The sequence below is a fragment of the Oryctolagus cuniculus genome, chromosome 13, assembly GCF_051225735.1.
Source record: "Oryctolagus cuniculus isolate XC-2025 breed Fujian yellow rabbit chromosome 13, ASM5122573v1, whole genome shotgun sequence".
Classification (NCBI taxonomy): Eukaryota; Metazoa; Chordata; class Mammalia; order Lagomorpha; family Leporidae; genus Oryctolagus; species Oryctolagus cuniculus.
The window spans coordinates 79,416,503-79,422,844 of NC_142879.1; positions in this window are offsets into that span (position 1 = coordinate 79,416,503).

A 6,342-nucleotide genomic window follows, 5' to 3' on the forward strand; every position below is an offset into this window, starting at 1 on the left:
TTCAAGTCTCAGCTACTCTGCTTCTGATTCAGCTCCCTGCACCCTGGGAGGCAGTAGATGATGACTCAAGTACTTGAGTCCCTGCCACCCACATTGGAGACCCAGATAGAATTCCTGGATTCTGGCTTTGCCCTGACCCAGCCCTAGCTATTGAAGTCATTTGGGTAATGAACCAGTGAAAGAGAAGATCTCTATCTCTCTGTCTCTGTGTGTGCGTGACCTTATCAAGTAAATAAATATTTATTTAATAAAAAAAGAGAAATAAAAGTATTTAGATATTAGAGCTCTGGTTAAGGGGAGTGGACTTGATGACCTGAAGGAAAAGGGAAGAGATTCTGGAAACATCACAGAAGTAAAAAAAAAAATCAGAATTACTTCTATGTGGAGAACAAGGGGAAAGGGCAGTTAAAAATACAATGTAGTTTAAAACCAGCTTATGTAGGAAGATGATGATAAATAAGCAAGACAGTGCTGAAAAATGTTTAGGGAAAATAAACAGAGAGAAGAATTTAAGCATAGGCAAAGCTTCTAGGAAGATGAGCCCAACAAGTAGACAGAAAACTTAGTCACCACATAGAGATAATGTGGTTGTGAGTAAATAAGGTCAGGAGAAGAGGACCAAGGGTATCTCCATTAGGAAAAGACCACATAAAAGAGGATCCTGGGAAGATGCCAGACACAGGAAGAAAATCAAGCAGTGTCATAGAACGCAAAGAAAAGGCTTCAGGAAACTTGCCAGCTACTTAAGGGCATGACAACCTGAAGGCTGAGAAAGTCATTGTTTTGATGAATTATCAGTGATCTTCAAAACAGTTGTTTCAGCAGAACAGAGAAACCAAAAAAACAAAGTTTGGGGAACAAGCAGAAGATAAGGTATAGGCATTGAATATTTCTTGAAAAAGAATGATTGATTGAATGATTATTGATTGATTTGAAAGGCAGAGCTACAGAGAGACAGAAGCAGAGACTGGGTCCATAGGATTGACGGGGCTCCAGGAGGAAGTTTAACCTGCTATGCCACAGCTCCAGCCCCTGAACATATACTCTAGGTAATTTTGACAGAGTGGAAGACATAACAGTACATTATGTGGGTAGGAAAGTCCAGGGCAGGAGCGGAAGGGTATTGATTTTTTGAATGAGGAAAGCTAGACGTACAAGTAGGGAAAAGAACATAATCAATGAAGAAAGGGAAATGGACTACAAGAAAGACTGAGGAGCTAGATCTGCTAGATATTAGGAGTCAAATGGTACAAAAGTAACAAATGATCTTAGAAAAGCAACCATTTTTCCTGTGAAATAGTGGAGGATAATTAAAGATTCAAAATCATTTTAAGGAGATTGAAAAGAAATATAAGAAGTTAAAGTCAGATATACATGATTTTAGTTAAGATAGGAAATAAGATTATGTCCTGGTACTTTACAATTTAATAAATATTTGAGTTCCTAGAATGTTTCTTATATTACATATAATTAGCATTTACAGTCCTCAAAATGATTTCAATCATGATCTCACTCTTTGAGAACAAAAAGGCAACCATCATAACTTCTCAACACTGACATTAAATATGAAATCAAAGGACATCATAGGAGTTGATCAAAGTTAATCAACAGTTTTGACGATGACACCTAGACTAGAACACAGTATCATTTTCTCTACTGAACTGTCACTACAAAATATGTCCTCTGTCAGATGTCACTTCACAAATATCTGATTATTTTAAAGTTTAGCTTTTAAAAGATTTGTTTTCTTTATGTTGCAAGTCAAAGTTACAGAAAGAGAGAGAAATAGACAGAGACAGAGAGAGATATCTTCCATCTGCATGTTCACTCCCCAGATGGCCACAAACAGCCAGTGCTGGTAAAGGCCTAAACCAGGAGCCAGGAGTCTCATCCTAGTCTCCCACATGGCAGAGACTCAAACATTTGGGCCATCTTCCATTGTTTTCCCAGGTGCACTAGCAAAGAGCTAGATTGGAAGTGTAGAGGCTGGGCCACAAACCAATGCCCACTTGGGATGCTGGCATCGCAGGCAGTTAACTTTACCAGCTAAGTCACAACAGAACTACAAGAAATAAGATGGTAATAAGAAAAAGTTGCATGGGGCCAACACTGGCACAGTGGGTTAAAGCCCTGGCCTGAAGTACTGGGATCCCATATGGGCGCCGGTTCAAGTCCCGGCTGCTCCTCTTCCGATCCAGCTCTCTGCTATGGCCTGGGAAAGCAGTAAAAGATGGCCCAAGTCCTTGGGGCTCTGCACCTGCATGGGAGACCTGGAAGAAGCTCCTGGCTCCTGGCTCCTGGCTTTGGATCAATGCAGCTCCACCTGTTGTGGCCATCTGGGAAGTGAACCAGTGGATGGAAGACCTCTCTCTCTGTCTCTACCTCTCTCTGAAACTCTGTTTTTCAAATAAATAAAATAAATCTTTAAAAAAGAAAAAGTTGCAAACATGTATCTCAAAACAATTACCAGGAACATCATTATATCTTCAAGAGACATTTATGAGTATTCACTATATGCACACAGCTGTGTCAGATGCCAGAAGTACTAAGATTAACATTCTGCTCTCTAGTAAATTGCAGTTTAATAGAAGTAAAGGCAAAAGTAAAAATTAGAGACTTTGTAATTCCCAAAGAAATAGAACTAAACAGCCCTGTAAGCTTTAAATATCATATAAAATCATTTCTCATTCATTATTTTAATGCATCTTACGTACTTTAAGCATCAAATTTTGTCTTTCCAAGTACAAAGAATCTTATTAATTCTCTACAGTTTTTCCAGGTATCATTGGAATAAACTGTCACAAGTATAACCATTTTGAACTCCAATTTAAAAATGTACATAAAATAGTAATAGGACTTTTCATAAATGCATGGATCTGTATCAATTCAAATGGGTTTCCAATGAAAAACAAAGATCTAACAACTACCAATAAACAGAATTGAATTGTCTTTGGAGTTTAATAGAACAAACAGATTTGATTATTTCCACACTGTATCTCCCAAAACTTAGGTAAGGTAGAAAATATACAGCTGAGGCCGTTGCTGTGGCGCTTCGGGTTAAAGCCCTGGCCTGCAGCACCCGCATCCCATATGAGTGCTGGTTCAAGTCCTGGCGGCTTCCCTTCCCATCCACTCCCTGCTAATGTGCCTGGGAAAGCAGTGGAGGATGGCCCAAGTGCTTTGGCCCCTGCACCCATGTGGGACACCCAGAAGAAGCTCCTGGCTCCTGGCTTTGGATCAACTCAGCTCCAGCAGTAGTGGCCATTTGGGGAGTGAACCAATGGATGGAAGACCACCTATTTTCTGTTTCTACCTCTCTCTCTAACTTTGTCTTTCAAATAAATAAAACAAATATTTTTAAAAAAATAAAGAAAATATACAGCTGGAAGGAAAGAGAGATGGGAAAAAATATTTAAAATAAAAAAATTTGTAAATATGTGGAAATATGTAGAACATGTGTTGCCTGAGTCTTATGAAAAGAGAACTTGGTCAAAAATAATATATGAATAAATGCTGGCCAAGCATTTCTACAATTTATAGACGATATCAAGCCACAGATTATAAAAACTCTAAAAAAAAAATCCCAAGTAGCATAAACACAATAAAAACCATACCTAAGCACAACATTGTTAAATAACTGAAAGAAAAAACCTTATCTTCAAAGATACAAAATGGATAGCTGAATTCTCAATAGCAATAATAGAAACCAAAGGGTAATGGAATAACATCTTTTGAAGTGTTACAGCAGAATAACTATCATCCTAAAACTCTATACCTTCAAAGGTGAAGGCAGTATAAAGATGTTTACAGGGGCCTGGTGCTATGGCATAGCAGGTAAAGCCACCACCTGCAGTGCCAGAATCCCATATGGGCGCCAGTTCGAATCCTTGATGCTCCACTTCCAATCCAGCTCTCTGCTGTGGCATGGGAAAGTGGTAGAAGATAGCCCAAGTCCTTGGCCCCTGCACCCATGTGGGAGACCTGGAAGAAGCTCCTGGCTCTTGGTTTTGGATCAGCTTAGCTCCAGCTGTTGCAGCCATCTGGGGAGTGAACCAGGAGATGGAAGACCTCTGTCTCTCTCTCCCTCTGCCTCTGCCTCTCTGTAACTCTGCCTTTCAAATAAATAAAAATAAATCTTTTAAAAAAGATGTTTTCAGAAAAATATCCTCATCAATTAAAGGTTTTCTTTCACACTTAAATAAAGAACCAGACAATTCACTGTTGGTCAATGTTGGATATGAAGATAACCACTGAGGATTACCAAAACACTTCTTTTGGGGAATTTCTCTTTAACATGTTTGACCATAGCAAGGCAGAGACACGAGATTGAGTTAGGTTCATTTCCCAGTTATTAAAACTAAAATCTTAGAACACCTTGAAATTAGCAACCTACAAATTCCAAATGAAATTCTATAATGTTGTTCTAGTGTCAGCACAGATAAAGTGCTTAGCAAAAGGGCTTGGAAGTCCAAAGGGGACCCAGACAGATACTTGGAGACTGAAAAAAATGCAACTTCTGATAGTTGTCTGAGCTGCGAAACCATAAACTTTACAGGCACTGAAGACTAACTATCATTGCCACCCAACTGTTTGCTGTGGTTTGGATATTATTTGCACCCCTAAATGTTCATATGTTGGGAGCTTGGTACTCAGTGCAGCAATGTTTGGTGGTAAACCTTTAGAGTAGGAGGTCCTTGGGCCAATTGCAGCATGCCATTGAAAGAGACCATGGCACCTCTCATGAGACCTTAGTTCTCTTGAGAGGATTGCCATAAAAGCCTGTGCCTGGCCACAGCTAGTTTGAATCCGGTTTCCTATATGGAGATGTGCTATCCTCCTCCTACACACACTCCTGCTGTCTGCCATGAGGCTTTGTGGAAATCTGTTCCATACTGTTTGGTCTTTTAGCCCCCAAACTGTGAGGTAAATAAATGTTTTCTCTATAAAGACATGTTGCCTCAGGTGTTTCATTACAGTAATGGAAAACTGACTAATATACTAAGCATTGTTGTCCACTATGACTATGGTTTTCCTGTTGAAAATAGGCAAAAATGGCATATTGCTAAAGGTCACATTTCAGGACCATGATTTTAGAATGTTAAAGAATCACAGGGCTGGAGTTGTGATGTGGTGGATAGAGCAGCTGTCTGTGACACCAGAGTCACATGTGGGCACTGGTTCATGTCCCAGATGCTCCACTTCCAATCCAGCTCCCTGTTAATGGCTTGCGAAGGCAGCAGAAGATGGCCCAGGTGCTTGGGCCCCTGGAAACTCCTGATTTGGCCTGAACCAGTCCTGGCCACCGTGGCCGTCTGGAGAGTGAACCAGTAGATGGAAGATCTTCTCTCTCTCTCTCTCTCTCTCTCTCTCTCTCTCTCTCACTGTGACTCTGACATTCAAATAAATAAATCCTTAAAAAATAAAAGAAAAAAGAATATCCAGAGAACTGTTAAAAAATGGAGAGTCATGCTTTCCACTCAATTGTGCTGTGAAGCTGAAATAAGTAAAGCACATTTTACAGAATGAGGAGAAGGAAGAAGAGGATTCAGGAGGAGGAGGAAGAGGGGAAGGGAGGAGGAGGGGAAGGAAGGAGAGAGTAATGAGGAGGAGAAAGGAAAAAAGAAAGAGAGGGAGGGAAGGAAGAAAGGGAAAGAGAGGAAAGGAGGGGGGGAGGAAATGATGAGGTGATGCACAAGCAAGAGGAAAGTGGCAGCAATGTAGTTTGGGAAGTCTCACAAAAGACACGGCTTCGTGTCTCTAGCTGAGACTGTAGTACCCACTACCTTTAGATGTCTATGTGGGCTAAAAGAATTTACCATGTAGAAGGCAAGAGGAAAATGCAGCTGGAGAGCTAAGGCCCTACGGTAAAGCAGCAGAGGAACGAGGCTCCTGGAGAGCACCCTCTGTTCAAGAGCAACACCTGAGCCCACACCAGCTCGTTTGCAGTATCTACTTCACCTTAACTCTGAAATATTAATTGGCCTAAACATCATGATTTTTAAAAGTCTTACTAGTGGTCTTAAACCATTTATAGTCCATTAACAGTTATTTTGTAAACTGTATTCCACTGATATTTTTTAAATGTTAAATGCTCAGGTCATAACCCCTATTGCTCCCCATATTGCCATTTAATATTTAACTCTTGGGGCCTGCGTTGTGGTATAAGGGGTAAAGCCATCAGTCTATGAGGCAGGTATTCCATATGGGCACCAGTTCAAGTCCTGGCTGTTCCACTTCCAATTCAGCTCCCTGCTAATGGCCTGGGAAAGCAGTAGAAGATGGCCCAAGCGTTCGGGTCCCTGCACCCATGTGGAAGACCTGGATGAAGCTCTTGGCTCCTGG